This window comes from Salvelinus alpinus, chromosome 31 (genome assembly GCF_045679555.1).
Source record: "Salvelinus alpinus chromosome 31, SLU_Salpinus.1, whole genome shotgun sequence".
Lineage (NCBI taxonomy): Eukaryota > Metazoa > Chordata > Actinopteri > Salmoniformes > Salmonidae > Salvelinus > Salvelinus alpinus.
The window spans coordinates 22,271,494-22,294,279 of record NC_092116.1 but is presented as its reverse complement, the minus strand read 5'-3'; the positions used below and the strand labels follow the sequence as shown (position 1 = coordinate 22,294,279).

The window sequence follows — 22,786 nt, the reverse complement described above, 5'->3', positions numbered from 1 at the left end:
CCCTTCCTTCCACCCTCTATCTGCACCCCCCTCTACCCTCTATCTCCACCCTCTATCTCCACCTTCCTCTCACCCTCTTCACACATGTTTATTCTATTTATCCTCTGTCTTGCTCTCCTTTTCTCTCTCTCTCCCAAGACTGTGCTGGGTTATCGCGATCTCAGATCTGGGTCCCTTGCCCTCTCTCACTTTCCCACTCTCTTTCAATCTCTCCCTCCCCCTCTCTCACACTCTCTCTCCCCCTCGCTCTCTCTCTCTCCCCCTCGCTTTTTCTCTCTCTTTTATCACCCACCCCCAGATAATATGTGTAGGAGGGAGAGAGAGAGAGACAGGGATAGAGAGACAGAGAAAACGAGAGAGAAGGAGAGAGTGCTATAGTTTGGCTGACATCAACCTCACAGGATGTTACTGCCAAGAACCACAACAACACACGGTTCATACTGCTGTACACAGCTTAACACACAGCCAATATTGAAGATTCCTACCTGTTCAAATACAAAATGCATTATGCAAACACGTGCACAAGCACCTATGCACCTAGTCTTTTAGACTTTACTGAGGAGCTGGACGCATGCACGGACACACACACAAACGCAGGAACACGCACCCACAGTAATGTACCTTTGCATAAATTACTAGTATAAACAAATGCCTGAGTGAATTAGTCTAATCCTAAATGGACAGGTAAGATGTTGAACATGTCAGGCTACACAAAGGTTGTGTGTGTGTGTGTGTGTGTGTGTGTGTGTGTGTGTGTGTGTGTGTGTGTGTGTGTGTGTGTGTGTGTGTGTGTGTGTGTGTGTGTGTGTGTGGTGTGTGTGTATGTGTTGTTTGTGTATGTGTGGTGTTTGTGTGTGTGTGTGGTGTGTTTGTGGTGAGTGTGTGTGTGTGTTGTGTGTGTGTGGTGTTTGTGTGTGTGTGTGGTGTGTGTGTGGTGTGTGTGTGTGTGTGTGGTGTGTGTGTGTGTGTGTGGTGTGTGGTGTGTGGTGTGTGTGTGTGTGTTGTGTGTGTGTGTGTGGTGTGTGTGTGTAGCTCAGTGATTTCCTGCTGCAGTTCTTTGATGAACCCTTCAGCCCGCCTCTCTGCTGCTTTTTGATTCCCCTTGATCTCTATGAGCTCAGTCGGGCTCATCTCAATTAAGAGCTTCATATCGCTGACAGACTTCAAACTGATCTCTCGCTCGCTGTCTGCTCTACTCTTGCTGAGCTCCACAGAGTGTTTGATCTCCTTAATGTCCCCCAGTTGCTCATAGATCATCTGCTGCATTTCTGCCTTCGCTTTCTTGAACATCTTCTCTCCCCCCAGAGGTTTGTCTGGCTTCTTACATCCCCCTCTGGGTACTTCAGTGAGCATGTTTCACTCTGGTCAGGCTGCAGGTATGTCTGTGGATACATCATCAGAACCAGAGCACCAGGGCCATGATCATACCCAGCACAAGTCCAGGTCTCACCAGGGAAGGGGCTGGTACTGGTAGGGGCTGGACCTGAGGCTGGTGTTGGGGCAGGAGCTAAGCCTGGAGCTGGGGCTGGTAGAGGGGCTGGAGCTGGGGCTGGTACAGGGGATGGAGCTGGGGCTGGTAGAGGGGCTGGGGCTGGTAGAGGGGCTGGAGCTGGGGCTGGTACAGGGGATGGAGCTGGGGCTGGTAGAGGGGCTGGAGCTGGGGCTGGGACATGGGATGGAGCTGGGGCTGGTAGAGGGGCTGGAGCTGGGGCTGGGACATGGGATGGAGCTGGGGCTGGTACAGGGGATGGAGCTGGGGCTGGTAGAGGGGCTGGAGCTGGGGCTGGTAGAGGGGCTGGAGCTGGGGCTGGGACATGGGATGGAGCTGGGGCTGGTACAGGGGCTGGAGCTGGGGCTGGTAGAGGGGATGGAGCTGGGGCTGGTACAAGGGCTGGAGCTGGTACAGGGACTGGAGCTGTGGCTGGTAGAGGGGCTGTAGCTGGGTCTGGGACAGGGGCTGGAGCTGGTACAGGGACTGGAGCTGGGGCTGGTACAGGGGCTGGATCTGGGGCTGGTACAAGGGCTGGAGCTGGGGCTGGTACAGGGGATGGAGCTGGGGCTGGTACAGGGGCTGTAGCTGGAGCTGGTACAAGGGCTGGAGCTGGGGCTGGTACAGGGGATGGAGCTGGGGCTGGTACAAGGGCTGGAGCTGGGGCTGGTACAGGGGCTGGAGCTGGGGTTGGGACAGGGGATGGAGCTGGGGCTGGTACAAGGGCTGGAGCTGTGGCTGGTAGAGGGGCTGTAGCTGGGGCTGGGACAGGGGCTGGAGCTGGTACAGGGACTGGAGCTGGGGCTGGTACAGGGGCTGGATCTGGGGCTGGTACAAGGGCTGGAGCTGGGGCTGGTACAGGGGCTGGAGCTGGGGCTGGTACAGGGGCTGGAGCTGGGGCTGGTACAGGGGCTGTAGCTGGAGCTGGTACAGGGGTTGGAGCTGGGGCTGGTACAAGGGCTGGAGCTGGTACAGGGGCTGGTGCTGGTACAGGGGCTGGTGCTGGTAGAGGGGCTGTAGCTGGGGCTGGGACAGGGGCTGTAGCTGGGGCTGGTACAGGGGCTGGTGCTGGTACAGGGGCTGGTGCTGGTAGAGGGGCTGTAGCTGGGGCTGGTACAGGGGCTGGAGCTGGGGCTGGTACAGGGGCTGGATCTGTGGCTGGAACAGGTGCTGGGGTTGGTACAGGAGCTGGAGCCGTGACTGGTGCAAGGAGCTGGGCTCTTTGCTTTAGTGTTATGTTGACACGTAGCTTAGGTCTTCTTTGGAATCGCTCTTGACAGAGTGGACACTTGAACTGGTCACTTTTCTCACAGTGTTTGTTGATTACAGGCCTTGTAGAAGTTGTGTCCACATGAGGTGGTGACTGAGTCAGAGATCAAATTTAGAAGGAGACCTCAAACTTCTGTACATACTGGAGACTGTTAAGGTTTCCATAGCTGGAAACAGAGACAGGCACATATTAGAGACAGGCTTGTGGCTGTTGTTGACTTGATTTCAATGCACTCCTGGTCTGAATGAATAGTCCAAAGTCCGACTGCTTGTATCGACACATCAGAAGATTGGTACAGATCCATGTTCACAACTCTGACAGTAAACATTGATGTGGCAAACAGTAAAAAAACACAAAAAAAACAGGAGATATAACTAAAATATATGTACATTAATTTGTAGTTTGATGTCCTTTGTAGATCTAGAGTGTGAATCAAAGCACTCTGCTCCCCTTCTCCTTGTCTCTTCCTTCATTCTCCCTCTTTCTTTCTCCACCTATCTCTACCTCCACTCAAGTTTTATTTGTCACATGCACGAGTACAGTGAAATGCTTAACTTGCAAGCCCTACCCAACAGTGCAGTATTCAATATGGAAATAGTCTCTCCTTACTTGAGTGTGTATACATTATGCTCTTCTTAGAGTGAATCTGACGATGTGCATAGGAATGGAATAGTCAGTTGAATTGTGTGGAGTTACTCGAAGAGCTGGTATGAGTCACTAAATATGAACTTCACCACTGTTCTGAAAATGACCCTACCCAAGTCAAAGTACAGCATTATCCTGATAAATGTAAAGTTTAGGGACTGTAAAAAAATATTTTAAAAAACGGTACCATTCAAAAGTTAGGACACACCTACTCAGGTTTTTCTTTATTTTTACTATTTTCCACATTGCAGAATAATAGTGAAGAAACAAACTATGAACTAAAACATATTGAATCATGTAGTAACCAAAAAAGTGTTAAACAAATCAAAATATATTTTAGATTTTAAATTCTTCAAAGTAGCCACCCTTTGCCTTGATGGCAGCTTTACACTCTCATGGCATTCTCTCAACTAGCTTCACCTGGAATGCTTTCCAACAGTCTTGAAGGAGTTCCCACATATGCTGGGCACTTGTTGGCTCCATTTCCTTAACTCTGCGATCCAACTCATCCCAAACCATCTCAATTAGGTTGAGGTCGGGTGATTGTGGAGTCCAGGTCATCTGATGCATCACTCCATCACTCTCCTTCTTTGTCAAATAGCCCTTACACATCCTGGAGGTGTGTTTTGGGTCATTGTCCTGTTGAAAAATAAATAATAGTCCCACTAAGCGACAACCAGATGGGATGAATTATCGCTGCAGAATGCTGTGGTAGCCATGCTAGTAAAGTGTGCCTTGAATTCTAAATAAATCACAGACAGTGTCACCAGCAAAGCACTCCCACACCATCACACCTCCTCCTCCATGCTTCACGGTGGGAATCACACATGCGGAGATTATCCGTTCACCTACTCTGCGTCTCATAAAGACACGGCGGTTGGAACCAAAAATCTTGAAATTAGACTCATCAGACCAAAGGACAGATTTCCACCGGTCTAATGTTCATTGCTCGTGTTTCTTGGCCCAAGCAAGTCTCTTCTTCTTGGGATAGCACCCCAGCAAACAAACACAGACAATCATATTTCAACCCTCCAGGCGCGACACAAAACGCAGAAATAAAGATATAATTCATGCCTTAACTTTGACGAACTTCTTCTGTTGGCACTCCAATATGTCCCATAAACATCACAAATGGTCCTTGTGTTCGATTAATTCCGTCGATATCCAAAATGTCAATTTATTTGGCGCGTTTGATCCAGAAAAACACCGGTTCCAACTCGCGCAACATGACTACAAAAGTTACCTGTAATCTTTGTCCAAACATTTCAAACTACTTTCCTAATACAACTTTAGGTATTTTTTAACGTAAATAATCAATAAAATTTAAGACGGGATCAACTGCATTCAATACCGGAGGAAAACAATGTGTAGCGAGCTTTCAGGTCACGCGCCTCTAACCAAGATTACACTTCCCTCTACCCTCGTTCTGAACAGTGCTACTTCTTCATTTCTCAAAGGAAAAACATCAACCAATTTCTAAAGACTGTTGACATCCAGCGGAAGGAATAGGAATTAAAACAAAGTCGCTTAGAAATCTGGATTCCCAATGAAAACCCATTGAAAAGAGAGTGACCTCAAAAAAACAAAATCGGAATGGTTTGTCCTCGAAGTTTCGCCTGCCAAATAAGTTCTGTTATACTCACAGACATGATTCAAACAGTTTTTGAAACGTCAGAGTGTTTTCTATCCAAATCTACTAATAGTATGCATATCTTAGCTTCTGGGCCTGAGTAGCATGCAGTTTAATTTGGGCACGCTTTTCATACAAAATCCCGAATGCTGCCCCCTACCCTACAGAAGTTAACTCTAATTAATTAATCCTCTGCAGCAGAGGTAACTCTGGGTCTTTCCTTTCCTGTGGCGGTCCTCATGAGAGCTGTTTCATCATAGCACTTGATGGTTTTTCGACTGCACTTGAAGAAACTTTCAAAGTTCTTGACATTTTCCAGATTGATTGACCGTCATGTCTTAAAGTAATGATGGACATTCGTTTCTCTTTGCTTATTTGAGCTGTTCTTGCCATAATATGGACTTGGTCTTTTACCAAATAGAGCTATATTCTGTATACCACCCCTACCTTGTCACAACACAACTGATTGGCTCAAACACATTAACAAGGATTAACTTTTAACAAGGCACACCTGGTTAATTGAAATACATTCCGGGTGACTACTTCATGAAGCTGGTTAAGAGAATGCCAAGAGTGTGCAAAGCTGTCCCTTTTTTGGTTACTACATGATTTCACATGTGTTATTTCATAGTTTTAATTTCTTCCCTATTATTCTACAATGTAGAAAATAGTAAAAATAAAGAAAAACGCTGGAATGAGTAGCTGTGACCAAAATTTTGATTGGAACAGTATATACAGTGCATTCGGAAATTAGTCAGACCCCTTCACTTTTTCCTCATTTTGTTACGTTATAGCCTTATACTAAAATGGATTAAATATAAAATGTTCCTCGTTAATTTACACACAATACCCCATAATGACAAAGCAAAAACAGGTTTTCAGAAATGTTTGCATAAAAAACTGAATTTTCTCATTTTGCAATGGTTCCTTAAATACAGACGCTGGGAGACAGGAAGCAAGTACAGGGTGAGGATTTAATAATAAATAGACATGACACAAAACAAGAACAGCGTCTGAACAAGAGAAACAAAACAACATCAATGCAGACACGGGAATGAAACTGAGGAAGTGACAGATATAGGGGAGGCAATAAATTACGTGATGGAGACCAGGTGAGTCTGATAAAGCACTGGTGCGCGTAACGATGGTGACAGGTTTGCGTAATGATAAGCAGCCTGGTGGCCTCGAGTACCAGCGAGGCAGACGTGACATATTTACAGAAGTATTCAGACACTTGGATATTAGACTCGAAATTGAGCTCAGGTGCATTCTTTTTCCATTGATAATCCTTGATTAGAGTCCACCTGTGGTAAATTAAATTGTTTGGACATGATTTGGAAAGGCACACACCTGTCTATATCAGGTCACACAGTTGACAGTGCATGTCAGAGCAAAAACCAAGCCATGAGGTCGAAGGACTTGTCCGTAGTGCTCCGAGACAGGATTGTGCCGAGACACAGATCTGGGGAAGGGTACCAAAACATTTCTGCAGAATTGAAGGTCCCCAAGAACACAGTGGCCTCCATCATTCTTAAATTGAAGAAGTTTGGAACCACCAAGACTCTTCCTAGAGCTGTCCACCTGGCCAAACTGAGCAATAGGGGGAGAAGGGCCTTGGTCATGGAGGTGACCAAGAACGCAATGGTCATTCTGACAGAGCTCCAGAGTTACTCTGTGGAGATGGAAGAACCTTCCAGAAGGACAACCATCTCTGCAGCAATCCACCAATCAGGTCTTTGTGGTAGAATGGCCAGACGAAAGCCACTTCTCAGTAAAAGGCACATGACAGCCTGCTTGGAGTTTGCCAAAAGGCACCTAAAGACTCTCAGACCATGAGAAACAAGATTATCTCGTTCACTACGGTGAAGCATGGTGGTGGCAGCATCATGCTGTGGGGATGTTTTTCAGCGGCAGGGACTGGGGTACTAGTCAGGATCAAGGGAAAGATGAACAGAGCAAAGTACAGAGAGATCCTTGATGAAAACCTGCTCTAGAGTGCTCAGGACCTCAGACTGGAGTAAAGGTTCACCTTCCAACATGACAACGACCCTAAGCACACAGCCAAGTCAACATAGGAGTGGCTTTGGGACAAGTCTCTGAATGTCCTTGAGTGGCCCAGCCAAAGCCTGAACTTGAACCCGATCTACATCTCTGGAGAGACCTGAAAATAGCTGTATAGCGACGCTCCCCATCCAACCTGACAGAGCTTGAGAGGATCTGCAAAGAAGAATGGGAGAAACTTCCCGAAATACAGGTCTTACAATCTTGTAGAGTCATATCAAAGAAGACTCAAGGCTGTAATTGCTGCCAAAAGTGCTTTAACCAAAGTACTGAGTAAAGAGTCTGAATAATTATGAAAATGTGAAAATGTAAAAAAAAACTATTTTTGCTTTGTCATTATGGGGTATTGTGTGTAGATTGATGAGGGGAAAAAACTATTTAATCAATTTTAGAATAATGCTGTAACGTAACAAAATGTGGGAAAAGTGAAGGGGTCTGAATACTTTCCGAATGCATTTATCAATAATTATTTTGTCAACTTTTTTTTTCTGAATGATAAAACCGATTCCTGAACTAGTACTTCCCAAACTTGCGGTGCTCTGGTACAAAATGCGCAAGGAGGCCAGCGGAAACGCAGCCTCGACGTGGGCCTTTCTCACCTTTAAAACTCAATGCAAGCCATTGACATGAGTTGCACATGTGTGTTTCTACCTTATACTGCCAGCTAATGGATGCCAAAAGGCACAGAGCTTCGATGCCTTTCACGTGTCAATACCGTACAACTTCTATTAATAGCACAGGCATTTATCACTAAAACAACAGGCACTTATTAGAGACAGGCTTCTATTTGAGCGAGGCTTCTATTTGAGCCAGGTGTCTATTTCCTTAATGCAGACAACTTTTGCTAATTTGCATAGTTAATTGTTTAATTCCAGCATTTTAATCAGTATCTTAATTTCCTGCACTAATGTGTTATCATTTACACATTGTGTCACGTTTATTTTGTCAGTATGGCTCTATTTAAATAAATTAAATGTTCCTTGACAGAATCATTATTCTCCTCTGACTGTGCATAATTTTGGCAGCTATTACTATCACAACTAGAGTGTGATCGGCTGATGTCTGGGGGTTTGTACTCCCGAAGTTGTTGACTGGTTTTGTACTTGCCAGTTAGCGAACAGTTCTCAACTGTCAGCAGCCAATGGCTAGCAGTTTCTTACTGGCAATAAAAACAGAAGATTGACATCAAAAATCATTACTTAGTTATTTAATGTAACAAATCAAACATTAAACCTCATCAACAATTAATGATTATTCATGGTAACCTCGTTAACAATTCATTGAAACCCAGCATTTATTTTAAACAGGCGTTTATTTGCTGAACTTTTTGCTGTCGCCCGGCTATTAAAAGGGACAGGCGGCTATTTGAGGCTGTGTTTAATTGTAGTTTTACGGTATGTCCCATTCATTTTCATTGCACTCAAATAATAAATGCGCATGCATATTGGCGTGAAGAAAGTAAAGGGATAGAGTTCAGCCCTGCCTATAGACGCCATACGTCATCTGCTGCCTTTTGGCAGTTACTTTACGTTCGTTTTACTGCTCGATAAAAGTAAGCTGATCGGGATGGCTAACGTGTTGCATCTCAAACAGTTTTCAAAGTGGGATTTTCTCGTGAAAATTGTGGTGATAAGGGATGGAAGATGAATATCTGAGTTTAGGGACCTACATTTAAAATAGCACAACAATTTATGTCTGAGTGTTATCAACGGAAAGACTGTCTCTGTGGCTGCGCTGCTAGCAGCCGACTCTACTGAGGGCCGTGCCAACCAGATGGAACTCAACCCCCAGGCTGGTGCAGACCATCTACCTTTACCAATGCGCCGTTCCGGATTATGAGGGACAATCCGGATGACTGGGATGGTGAAACCCTGGCCATGGCCTCCGGAGTTGATCTTTGGCTGTCAAAGGCATCCACCTGCTTTTTGCTCAAGGCCTGTGATGGAATTTTCTATGAAACTGATCATGCACTCTTCCGTGTTCTGCAGAATAAAGAAAGTGATGGATTGCCGTTTTAAATAGAACCATGAGGAAACCTGTAGGGAACGTTATGATGAAGTACTGAAATTCCCACAGAAGAACATTGTTTAACGTTTTTGGAACAATTTGAGAACATCACTTTAAATAAAAGCATGAGTAAACCTGTATGAACGTTTTTTTGTCAAGTTCCTTAAATGTGCTGAGAATGTTCCAAAGCCAAGCAACTGTCCATTTTTTATTATGTTTTTATTTTCACATACACCAGGTGCAGTAAAATGTGGTCAGCCATAACAGTATGGTGCCTCTTGAGCAAATTAGGGTTAGGTGCCTTGCTCAAGGGAACATTGGCAGATTTTTCACCTTGTCGGCTTGGATATTCAAACCAGCAACCTTTCGGTTACTGGCCCAACGCTCTAACCGCTAGGTTACCTGCCGGTACTGCAACCTTCCCAGAACCTTCCCAGAACGTTGTGGGAAGGATGTATGCAAAATAACTATAAGATAACAACGCTCTCACCAACCTCTAAGAAACATATGGTTCTCAGAATGTTATGTGCTAGCTGGGACGTCATTTAAATGTCTCATCTCCTATAGAAGGAACGCACATGCAGGAGGACGATGATTGGATGATTGACTGAGTTTAATTTTCTCTGAATCATATTGCGTCCTCCTCCTCCTCCTACATCCATGCTGCTGATTCCACTAATGGAAAAGAACAAAGTGCACCCACGCACAGACTCACGTGCGCGCACACACACACACAAACTCCTGTGAATCATGCTGTAAAGTGTTGAGTCACACAGCCATGCTTCTGCTTGGGAGTAAAGTCATACTCTAATTAAGTGTTTATCTCTGCGCCATACTGCTAAGTTAAACACAGACGGTAACGCTAAGTATGGGTTTGAGCTATTATAGAATAGATATACATCAGATAGAAGAGGGAAGGAGGTCAGTAGCTCAAATACACCTATTCTAGTATAGATATAAACTAGATAGAAGGGAAGAGGAGGTGAGGTCACCTAGCAGCCCCCACACTGACATCATCAGATCTGAGTGACACTAAACCCTCTTAGGTAATGGATTCCATGAATGATAACTTCCTCCTCTCTCCTCTCGTCCCTTCTTCCCTCTTCTCCTCTCCTCCCGTCCGTCCCTCCCTCTGTTCTCCGATGATGTCTGTAACTGTAGATGACTCAGACACACTCCTCCTTCCCCTCTCCCTTCCTCCATCCCCCCTTACCCTCCTCTTCTGAAAAGATGGACAGATTCCCCTCTCCCTCCCTCCCTCCCTGTTACTCCCCTTCCCTTCTGAAAGAAAAGTAAAGCAACGTGAAGCTGCAGGCTGTACTTGCCATTAACAGATGTACTGTAGGATCAGGTTTCCCATTAGGATCTGAGAATCAAAAGCAACCCTGGATCTGTTGGGTACAGAACATTATACAGGATATCATTGTACAACCACCAGCTGACACCTGAAACCTGAACTGGGATCAGGTCTTACAGTAAATAACCTGACATCACTTGTTCTGCAACATGTTACAGCTGACTCAGAGTCAGTGTGAAGAACAACATGAGTGAAAGTCAAAGGCTTCACTAACAGGTGTTTCTCCCTCTTTAGTTTTCATCGCTAGGGCAGTTAGAGTAAGAGGCTTTTGGTAATGTCATTAAAGAAAACAGGAGATAATAATATAACGTTTCCATGTCAACGGCCTGTCCTTATCTTCCTCCTTCTTCATTGGTTTATTTTACTAATATTTTTATTTATTTAACCTTTATTTAACAAGGCAAGTCAGTTAAGAACAAATTCTCAGCCAAATACATAAAAGCAGATACAAAACGGAAGCTATTTTCCTCCCATGATGCAGCTGGGCTGGTGACTATAATCAGGAGTTTGGCCTACATTCAATGGGAAGTGTATGTTTGTGTGTGTGTGTGTGTGTGTGTGTGTGTGTGTGTGTGTGTGTGTGTGTGTGTGTGTGTGTGTGTGTGTGTGTGTGTGTGTGTGTGTGTGTGTGTGTGTGTGTGTGTGTGTGTGTGTGTGTGTGTTGCAGCTGTGACCCTGGTGCGCTAGTGGGACGAGGTCATTGCATCCTGTAGCATTTCCTCATTCATTTTCCTTCTATTCTGCTTCTCTCTCTCTCACACACACACACACACACACACACACACACACACACACACACACACACACACACACACACACACACACACACACACACACACACACACACACACACACACACACACACACACACACACACACACACACACACACACACACACACACACACAGCAGGCCTTGGTCCGGATGTGAGCATTACACACACAGATAAAGGGGTCTGTAATGCCCTAATGCTCTGTTCACTGGGGCTGGCTGCGGTCCAGAGGGAGTGTGTGTGTGTGTGTGTGTGTGTGTGTGTGTGTGTGTGTGTGTGTGTGTGTGTGTGTGTGTGTGTGTGTGTGTGTGTGTGTGTGTGTGTGTGTGTGTGTGTGTGTGTGTGTGTGTGTGTGTGTGCATTGCCCTACCTTCTGCATATTTTCACAGTAGTGTTGTATTTCCAGTGTAACAGGCAAACAGCAGCTGTTGATAGACTGCCAGATTGAGCTCTTGGCATATACACTGACCCTTCTGCACACGTGTTGTACTAACCAATTATTCATTGACAGCCAGGCACTGGGTTTGGTTCTAGACAGCCATGCATACCACCCTGCATACCACTGCTGGCTTGCTTCTGAAGCTAAGCAGGGTTGGTCCTGGTCAGTCCCTGGATGGGAGACCAGGTGCTGCTGGAAGTGGTGTTGGAGGGCCAGTAGGAGGCACTCTTTCCTCTGGTCTAAACAAAGATCCCAATGCCCCAGGGCAGTGATTGGGGACACTGCTCTGTGTAGGGTGCCGTCTTTCGGATGGGACGTTAAACGGGTGTCCTGACTCTCTGAGGTCATTAAAGATCCCATGGCACTTATCGTAAGAGTAGGGGTGTTAACCCCGGTGTCCTGGCTAAATTCCCAATCTGGCCCTCAACCATCACGGTCACCTAATAATCCCCAGTTTACAATTGGCTCATTCATCCCCCTCCTCTCCCCTGTAACTATTCCCCAGGTCGTTGCTGCAAATGAGAATGTGTTCTCAGTCAACTTACCTGGTAAAATAACGGTTAAATAAAAAATAAAAAATTGGCTTTACAGAATAAAAACACTTTATCCAAACTTATGATATAACACAATGCAACAGCTCTGAGACTGAGCTACATGTCTCCATCAACAGACTGTGGTGACAAAACAAACACACATATTATACGCCCACACTCAGAAACACTCAATAGAAGCCATGTGAAACATTGGTGTTCAGCCAGAGAGGACAGTACTACTACTAATTTAGCATAGTTGCCAATGACGATGGAATATACAGTACGATAATGCTGCTATTTCATTGCAGCTATCTCAAGAAACCTTCAGAAAATACCTCATACCAAACACACACACACACACACACACACACACACACACACACACACACACACACACACACACACTCCCTCTGGACCGCAGCCAGCCCCAGTGAACAGAGCATTAGGGCATTACAGACCCCTTTATCTGTGTGTGTAATGCTCACAGCCATCTAACATGTTACCTAAAATGCTACAGCTGAGAGCTAGCAGCAAAAGCATTAGGATACGGTATAAGGTATTCACATGTGTATTACATAAGCACAGCACAAGGTCAAACACACATACACATACAGACACACACACACCACACAAAATGCAAGGTCTCTCCGTTGCTTCACATTTGATCAGTTTCTCTTCTATTAGGCTAAAGTGAAAGACTTCCATTAGTGTCTGGGTTGTTGTGCTCCTCTGTGCCAGCCAAGGATGTGAATTTGATGGTGTGTGTGTGTGTGTGTGTCCGCGTGCGCATGTGTGTGAGTGTGTGCATTTGTGTGTACATCTGTGTGTGACTGAATCACAATAAATCTGGATTAAAGAGGGGGGTCCATATCTGTTCCGGAATGGAATCATGGTTGGAAAGATTTGGGGGAGATGTCCAATTTCAAAATTCTCTCCAGAGTTCAACCCAATATAAACAGTTACAGCTCAATGATGTAACACAGGACAAAATGATGTAACACTGGACAAAATGATGTAACACAGGACCCAACAGGAGGATCCCTTTGAGACATATTTTCCTCTACATCTGGCAGAGTGAGATGAACGTGTGAACATTCCAGAGCTATAACGGATACTGTGCATTGTCACTAGCACATCCTGACTCCCTTACTGTCTGTCGGGTGTGAAAATATGTGCAGAGACTGCCAACACCAATGCAGAAACACTGCTGTATCTTACATCATATCATGACAAAGCATTTCATTTATAGAGTCCTTTCCTTCTGGAAGAGAGTGGGGAATTCCTGAATCCATAAGTGAAGTGAGTCAGTCAGAAAATTCTCAATGGTCACAGTACAGAAAGTTCTGCTCTGATCTGTAAAGCCAAAATAACAACAGGGTTTCTTGGACGTGGTGGTAGATATGTGACATTGAGTCAGCTTTTTGGTTGAATGATTTCTCTCCCCCCTCTCTCCTCTCTCTCTCCTCTCTCTCTCTCTCTCCTCTCTGTCTCTCTCTCTCTCTCTCTGCCGGGCCGGGCGCTCCCATTTGATATATTGATTTCAGTTTTTTTGCTCGGAGGACAAAAATGGCCAGTGCAGCAGAAATGTGCTTCCCCTTGGCTACTTCCTGTCTGTGTCTGTGGGAATGTTAGTGGTCGAGTGTTTGCAGCAGTCTCTGAGTCAACTAAAAGGGGTTTCAGGAAGACATTTAAAAACATTAAACACAACAACAACTGGTGCATTTCTAATAGCACAGATCAGAGCAGAACTTTCTTTGTGGTGACAGTTTAAGTGTTATACTCTCTTACAGAATGACTTTGGACAATATAAATATTGCCTGGTACCAGATATGTGCTTTCAGACAAATATCATTGGCCTAGTACACACCCTCAGGTACAAGAGATGTATAACACATCTGACACAACGTGTTATGGTAGCCTACAACAGATATTATTTTATGAGTTTATCTGCACACTTTTTTTTTTACACAAGTATTGTGAACATACATATCATTATTCAAACTAGTGGAAGTCTACTTGGTATATTTGGAATGTCACTTTTGAGAGGAAAAGCAATGGCAGGAAATGCAGTGACAGGAAATGCAGTGACAGCTGTCAACCTTTGCTTAACCATGTTTACAGTGTATTCCACCATGTTTGGGTAATTCTTGTACAGAACGGTTCAATCTGGATCACTGTACTTACTGTAGGGAGGATCAGGAACCGTATGTTGCATGAAGTGTCTCAGAGTAGCATTGCTGATCTAGGATCAGCCCCCCCCCCATCCATTTAATGGTATTCAATATGAGCTAAAATGATAACTGATTCTAGATCAGCAGTCCTACTCTGAGACGCTACCTATATGGAAAATATAAACACGGTACACCAAATCACTGACAGAAATGAGAATGAAATCGACCAAAAATGATATCTTGATGATAATACATTAGTAATGCATTAGTACTAATTAACCACCTAATAATATTGTTATCATTTCATTACAGTAGTGTTAGTAATAACCCTATTGTCTCAATAATCATCCTTATTCATTACAGTATAGCACAACAGTAGTTTTCAGCAAGCAGTCATTCACTTGTCCCCCAATTTCTCACTCGCGAGTCGTGCACACATTCGTGCATGGTGATGCTGGACTCGTGCAACACTCGGGATAAAGCTTGACGTAGGCTCGACATTTTCCCCATTCATTCATACTCACGAGGCACCGATGAACACCAACTGACACTAACTAGATCAGAGGTTGATGTTTTAATATCGATTATTATCGTCTGACATTGAACACCATAGAACGTTCCAGATGAAGTATGGGTTGCCATTTGATGTTGAAATGAAATCATTTTATTAAAGGATGGGATTTGATACTACTGCACTGTTGGAGCTATGAACACAAGCATTTCGCTACACCCGCAATAACATCTGCTAAATATGTGTATGTGACCAATAACATTTTATTTAATTTTATTTGAAGAGATTAACCTAGTATACACAACAATGTGTAGAAATCATGAGTGACAGCCTACACAATATCATCACAACGATGAATCAATAAATCATCTAAATGAAATGGTCCTTAGTTGGAGGATAGGGCCGTCTCCTTTAACTGTTCAACCGTCAGCTCCATGTACACCGGTTCATTCAAGCCGGGTTCTCTTCCCGAGTAACCAGACATCATTCAAACCAAGGAAAATGACCGGCATTGTTAACTTGTTGGGAAATGGGTTATCATCCCAGAAAAAAACAACAACAACCAAACAACCAAATGAAAATGAACCATGTCAAGCGTTTTGAAACACACCATTATGAAAGTATCATGGTTTATGGTCCATTGTGTGTGGGAATGCACACCGATGGTGCAAAAATGACGATAGGCTGTAGCTTACAGCAAATCCAATGATTGATTATTGATTATTTGATAATGACAAAGTTCCACAAGCAACACTACAGCCAAACACATTCGCACACAATACAATATATATCACCAACATGATTATAACATCACAACGAATGACTGAAGACAGAAACGAAAAGATGACTTGGTGACTTACCCTGGGTTCTGTGTAGGCTATGAGTCAGCGAAGCGAGAGAGATGACCTGTGTCTGTGCGTAAGAGAAAGTGTTCACTTCAATCAAAAAACTTTATTAAAATGTGATTTCTATTCGATGTACACGCATACAATCTTGCTGCAAATGACTCTTCCTCAGTCAGCTCCTCTATCCAGAATGTAGTTGGTTTAGGATGTTGTTAGCTATAGACCGCTGTCTTGTAATGGATTTTATTGTATAGCCTAAATATATAAAAGCGATTACAAAAGCAATTCTTATGTTGAAATTCTATTGGCTAGTGTGGATAAGTGCGTTGATTTTTGGTCCAGGCAAGTTCGATGCGTCCGTCAGGTTGTAAGTAGGATAAGCTACACAGTCTTGCCGGATCGTGGATGGAAACGCCTTTTCCTACTGGTATTCTGGCAGCAGCACAAACGATGATGTTACTTTGTATGCTAATAAGGAAACCTTCAAAAATAAAAGCCCACATTTCAAAACATTGCAATGTGGATAACTCATTCAAATTATATTGCATGTTAATTAATGGCCACGTTTATTGTGCCAACAAGTGAATGCAATATATAATTTGAGAAAACAAATTTAAAAAATATGGTTTTAAAAACATGTTTTAAGACCAATAATGAAAAAATGGAATGTTGACACTGGTATGTTGAGAAAATGGGACTGTAGAGAGAGAACTGTTCTACCTGTATCAGTTAAAGTGGGTGGAGAATACTTAGTGGGGTCTAACTAACCAAATATGTGTCGTTTTAGAGGGGGACTGTGTCATACATACCCAGCAGCACTTCCTTCTTCCCCACTCCAGAGCCTCCAATGCAACACAAAGTCATATACTTTACATGGGATACATATTGGCTTGTAGAGAGAAAGCTTTTCTACCTGTTTCAGCTAAAGTGGGGTAGAAAATACTCAGTAGGGTCTCTACTCTCTACTAACCAAATATGGTTGGTTTTGGAGGGGGACTGTGTTATACACGTATGTATTTAGTCATGCATGTTATATTAATTCCAAAACAATAAATGCATGTACTGTTGTTCTGTTGAATATCAGTTGTAAAGACTAAACACTTTTTTGTTGTTGCTTACTTTGTTCTCCCAGCGTGAAATACATTGTAAACAAAGACACAATGTACACAATGACGAACTGGCATACCTGTTAACGACCTAGATTAACCTCATGGTGATGGTAATAGACTAACCTTTACACATTGAAATCAGCCTAAGGCCAGCCTTGACATGTGCCAAAAAAATGCATTAAGTCAATCGCTTGGCCTGACAAATAAAATGTTTTTGTGGTAGTATCCTAGGAAAATCATGTTGCTATAGGTTTACATCACCCCAATTATGCATAGCTTTCCAATGATTTTCTTAAACACACTTTGATCACAATCAATTCAAAGGTTTGCCTCTTGGACTGATTCAGAGATCATTGCTCATCTCTCCAAATTGCAATTTGTGGGAAATACAAGTGATTATTACTTGGCCTTTGTCTTATTAAAATCTTCAATGTTTAGCATTCCACTAACAAAGACAAAAGATTTGACGTTATTTTCAAGCAAATGATTACAAAGGGAGAAGCACCACACACATGCAATGAAATGTGCAGCAGTACTCAGTAGACAAACAATTTACACCAGCACTCCAGATATTCTTGTACTTTATGTTACTTGTGTAAGGTCAAAGGTCACCACTGTATTTCAAAACCCTGTATCCCCATTTCGCTTTATTGATCTTCCAGCAGTTTTCAATGAGAGGTTGACCTACAGATTGAGCTCAGTAATCTGTCATTCAGGAATAAATGCCAAGAAAGGACACTATTGGGCCCAGTTTATATTTGACTCTTTTAAGATTAAGACTTTCTCTATAGAAGACCCAAACATTGAAGCCACCGCAACAGTTATACACTTACCGGACAGTTTATTAGGTAACGCACCCCATTCACGAAAATGGATCACTCCTACGGACAGTGAGTCACCGGGCGTGGCTTGCTATATAAAGCAGGCTGACAGGCATCGAGGCATTCAGTTCAACCAAATCAAATAACATTTTATTGGTCACATACACGTGATTAGCAGATGTTATTGTGGGTGTAGCGAAATGATTGTGCTTCTAGCTCTGACAGTGCAGTAAAATATAACAACTAATATCTAACAAATTACCGTAAGGACCGACGCTGGGGGTGGGATGCAAGTACGTGGAGTCAAACATTTAATCAGGAACAGACATAAAACAAGACAGGAACAGCATCAGCACGGGCGCTGGACAAGCCGACTCGGCGTGAAACCCCGACGAACCGGCAGAGGCATGAAACCCCGACGAACCGGCAGAGGCATGAAGGCCTGTCGATCCCGCTGAGGCGTGGGAGCCCAAAGATCCGGCGGATGTGTAGCAGCCTGACGAGCCGGCTGAGCATAAAATCCTGTCCCACGTCAGCTGAGTACTGACGTGGGATGGGCGCCTTCCGAGCCAAGAAACCTCTCGAGCCAGCTAGGACGTACAGTGGGGAGAACAAGTATTTGATACACTGCCGATTTTGCAGGTTTTCCTACTTACAAAGCATGTAGAGGTCTGTCATTTTTATCATAGGTACACTTCAACTGTGAGAGACGGAATCTAAAACAAAAATCCAGAAAATCACATTGTATGATTTTTAAATAATTAATTTGCATTTTATTGCATGACATAAGTATTTGATCACCTACCAACCAGTAAGAATTCCGGCTCTCACAGACCTGTTAGTTTTTCTTTAAGAAACCCTCCTGTTCTCCACTCATTACCTGTATTAACTGCACCTGTTTGAACTCGTTACCTGTATAAAAGACACCTGTCCACACACTCAATCAAACAGATTCCAACCTCTCCACAATGGCCAAGACCAGAGAGCTGTGTAAGGACATCAGGGATAAAATTGTAGACCTGCACAAGGCTGGGATGGGCTACAGGACAATAGGCAAGCAGCTTGGTGAGAAGGAAACAACTGTTGGCGCAATTATTAGAAAATGGAAGAAGTTCAAGATGACGGTCAATCACCCTCGGTCTGGGGCTCCATGCAAGATTTCACCTCGTGGGGCATCAATGATCATGAGGGTGAGGGATCAGCCCAGAACTACACGGCAGGACCTGGTCAATGACCTGAAGAGAGCTGGGACCACAGTCTCAAAGAAAACCATTAGTAACACACTACGCCGTCATGGATTAAAATCCTGCAGCGCACGCAAGGTCCCCCTGCTTAAGCCAGTGCATGTCCAGGCCCGTCTGAAGTTTGCCAATGACCATCTGGATGATCCAGAGGAGGAATGGGAGAAGGTCATGTGGTCTGATGAGACAAAAATAGAGCTTTTTGGTCTAACTCCACTCGCCGTGTTTGGAGGAAGAAGAAGTATGAGTACAACCCCAAGAACACCATCCCAACCGTGAAGCATGGAGGTGGAAACATCATTCTTTGGGGATGCTTTTCTGCAAAGGGGACAGGACGACTGCACCGTATTGAGGGGAGGATGGATGGGGCCATGTATCGCGAGATCTTGGCCAACAACCTCCTTCCCTCAGTAAGAGCATTGAAGATGGGTCGTGGCTGGGTCTTCCAGCATGACAACGACACGAAGCACACAGCCATGGCAACTAAGGAGTGGCTCCGTAAGAAGCATCTCAAGGTCCTGGAGTGGCCTAGCCAGTCTCCAGACCTGAACCCAATAGAAAATCTTTGGAGGGAGCTGAAAGTCCGTATTGCCCAGCGACAGCCCCGAAACCTGAAGGATCTGGAGAAGATCTGTAGGGAGGAGTGGGCCAAAATCCCTGCTGCAGTGTGTGCAAACCTAGTCAAGAACTACAGGAAACGTATGATCTCTGTAATTGCAAACAAAGGTTTCTGTACCAAATATTAAGTTCTGCTTTTCTGATGTATCAAATACTTATGTCATGCAATAAAATGCAAATTAATTACTTAAAAATCATACAATGTGATTTTCTGGATTTTTGTTTTAGATTCCGTCTCTCATAGTTGAAGTGTACCTATGATAAAAATTACAGACCTCTACATGCTTTGTAAGTAGGAAAACCTGCAAAATCGGCAGTGTATCAAATACTTGTTCTCCCCACTGTAACAGCCCAACAAGCTGGCTTAGGCACCCCCAGTTCCATTAGGCACCCCCAGTTCCATCCATATATATCAGTTGAAGTCAGAAGTTTACATACACATAGGTTGGAGTCATTGAAACTCATTTTTCAACCACTTAAAAATGTCTTGTTAACAAACTATAGTTTTTGCAAGTCGGTTAGGACATCTACTTTGTGAACGACACAAGTAATTTTTCCAACAATTGTTTACAGACAGATTATTTCACTTACAATTCACTGGATCACAAATCCAGTGGGTCAGAAGTTTACATACACTAAGTTGACTGTGGCTTTAAACAGCTTGGAAAACTCCAGAAAAAGATGTAATGACTTTAGAAGCTTCTGATAGGCTAAATGACATTATTTGAGTCAATTGGAGGTATACCTGTGGATGTATTTCAAGGCCTACCTTCAAATTCAGCTCATCTTTGCTTGACATCATGGGAAAATCAAAATAAATCATCCAAAACCTCAGAAAAAAATGGTAGACCTCCACAAGTCTGGTTCATCCTTGGGGGCAATTTCCAAATGCCTGAAGGTACCATGTTCATCTGTACAAACAATAGTACGCAAGTATAAACACCATAGGACCATGCAGGCGTCATACCGCTCAGGAAGGAGACGCGTTCCGTCTCCTAGAGATGAACGTATTTTATTTGCGAAATGTGCAAATAAATCCCAGAACAACAGCAAAGGACCTTGTGAAGATGCTGGAGGAAACAGGTACAAAAGTATCTATATCCACATTAAAACTAGTCCTATATCGACATAACCTGAAAGGCCGCTCAGCAAGGAAAAAGCCACTGCTCCAAAACTGCCATAAAAAAGCCAGACTACGGTTTGCAACTGCACATGGGGACAAAGATCATACTTTTTGGAGAAATGTCCTCTGGTCTGATGAAACAAAAATAGAACTGTTTGGCCATAATGACCATCGCTATGTTTGGAGGAAAAAAGGGGAAGCTTTTACCAGGAGGGACTGGAGCACTTCACAAAATAGATGGCGTCATGAGGTAGGAAAATTATGTGGATATATTGAAGCAACATCGCAAGACATCAGTCAGGAAGTTAAAGCTTGGTCGCAAATGGGTCTTCCAAATGGACAATGACCCCAAGCATACTTCCAAAGTTGTGGCAAAATGGCTTAAGGACAACAAAGTCAAGGTATTGGAGTGGCCATCACAAAGCCCTGACCTCAATCCTATATAACATTTGTGGGCAGAACTGAAAAAGCGTGTGCGAGCAAGGAGGCCTACCAGATCTGTCAGGAGGAATGGACCAAAATTCACCCAACTTATTGTGGGAAGCTTGTGGAAGGATACCCAAAACATTTGACCCAAGTTAAACAATTTAAAGGCAATGCTACCAAATACTAATTGAATGTATGTAAACGTCTGACCCACTGGGAATGTGATGAAATAAATAAAAGCTGAAATAAATCATTCTCTCTACCATTATTCTGGCATTTCACATTCTTAAAATAAAGTGGTGATTCTAACTGACCTAAAACAGGGATTTTATACTAGGATTAAATCTCAGGAATTGTGAAAAACTGAGTTTAAATGTATTTGGTTAAGGTGTATGTAAACTTCTGACTTCAACTGTATATATAAATATATATACGGTAGTATATATATATATTTATATATATATATATATATATATATACAGTACCAGTCAACAGTTTGGATACGCCTACTAATTCATTTTTTTTTATTTTTTTTTAAACTATTTTATACGTTGTAGAATAATATTGAAGACATCAAAACTATGAAATAACACATATGGAATCATGTAGTAACCAAAAAAGTGTTAAACAAAAAACAAATCAAAATATGTTTAATATTTGAGATTCTTCAAATAGCCACCCTTTGCCTTGATGACAGCTTTGCACACTCTTGGCATTCTCTGAACCAGCTTCACCTGGAATGCTTTTCCAACAGTCTTGAAGGAGTTCCCACATATGCTGAGCACTAGTTGGCTGCTTTTCCTTCACTCTGCGGCCCGATTCATCACAAACCATCTAAATTTGGTTGAGGTTGGGGGATTGTGGAGGCCAGGTCATCTGATGCAGCACTCCATCACTTTCCTTCTTGTTAAAATAGACCTTACACAGCCTGAAGGTGTGATAGGTCATTGTCCTGTTGAAAAACAAATGATTGTCCCACTAAGCCCAAACCAGATGGGATGGCGTATCACTGTAGAATGTTGCGGTAGCTGTTCTGGTTAACTACACTAGGGTAGGGGGCAGCATTTGGAATTTGGGATAAAAAGCGTGCCCAAAATAAACTGCCTGCTACTCAGCCGTAAAAGCTAGAATATGCATATAATTAGTGGATTTGGATAGGAAACACTCTGAAGTTTCTAAAACTGTTTGAATGATGTCTGTGAGTATAACAGAACTCATATGGCAGGCAAAAACCTGAGAAAAAATCCAACCAGGAGGTGGGAAATCTGAGGTTTGTAGCTTTTCAACTCTTTTCCTATCGAATACACAGTGTCTATGGGGTCATATTGCACTTCTTAAGGCTTCCACTAGATGTCAACTGTCTTTAGAACCTTGTTTGATGCTTCTACTGTGAAGTGGGGGTGAATGAGAGGGGATTGAGTCAGAGGTCTGCCAGAGAACCACGAGCTGGCCAAGCGTGTTCACGTGATAGTTAGCTTGCATTCCATTGCATTTCTGAAGACAAAGGAATTCTCCGGTTGGAACATTATTGAAGATTTATGTTAAAAACATCCTAAAGATTGATTCTATACATCGTTTGACATGTTTCTACGGACTGTAACGGAACTTTTTGACTTTTCGTCTGCACCTAGTGATCGCGTGTCATGAATTTGGATTACCGGGCTTAACGTGCGAACAAAAAGGAGGTGTTTGGACATAAATTATGGACATTATCGAAC

At 43.4% G+C, this 22,786-nt stretch overlaps 1 protein-coding gene across 1 annotated transcript in view; it reads right to left on the bottom strand.

The window, feature by feature from the left end:
- Positions 1–16,115, bottom strand: part of LOC139561165 (astrocytic phosphoprotein PEA-15-like) — a 43,528-nt gene extending 27,413 nt beyond the window's left edge. Inside the window, exon 1 of the mRNA XM_071378084.1 lies at positions 15,746–16,115. The gene's annotated coding sequence lies outside the window, so the exon portion shown is untranslated. The remainder of the gene's footprint in view (positions 1–15,745) is intronic.
- Positions 16,116–22,786: the final 6,671 nt, after the last annotated feature.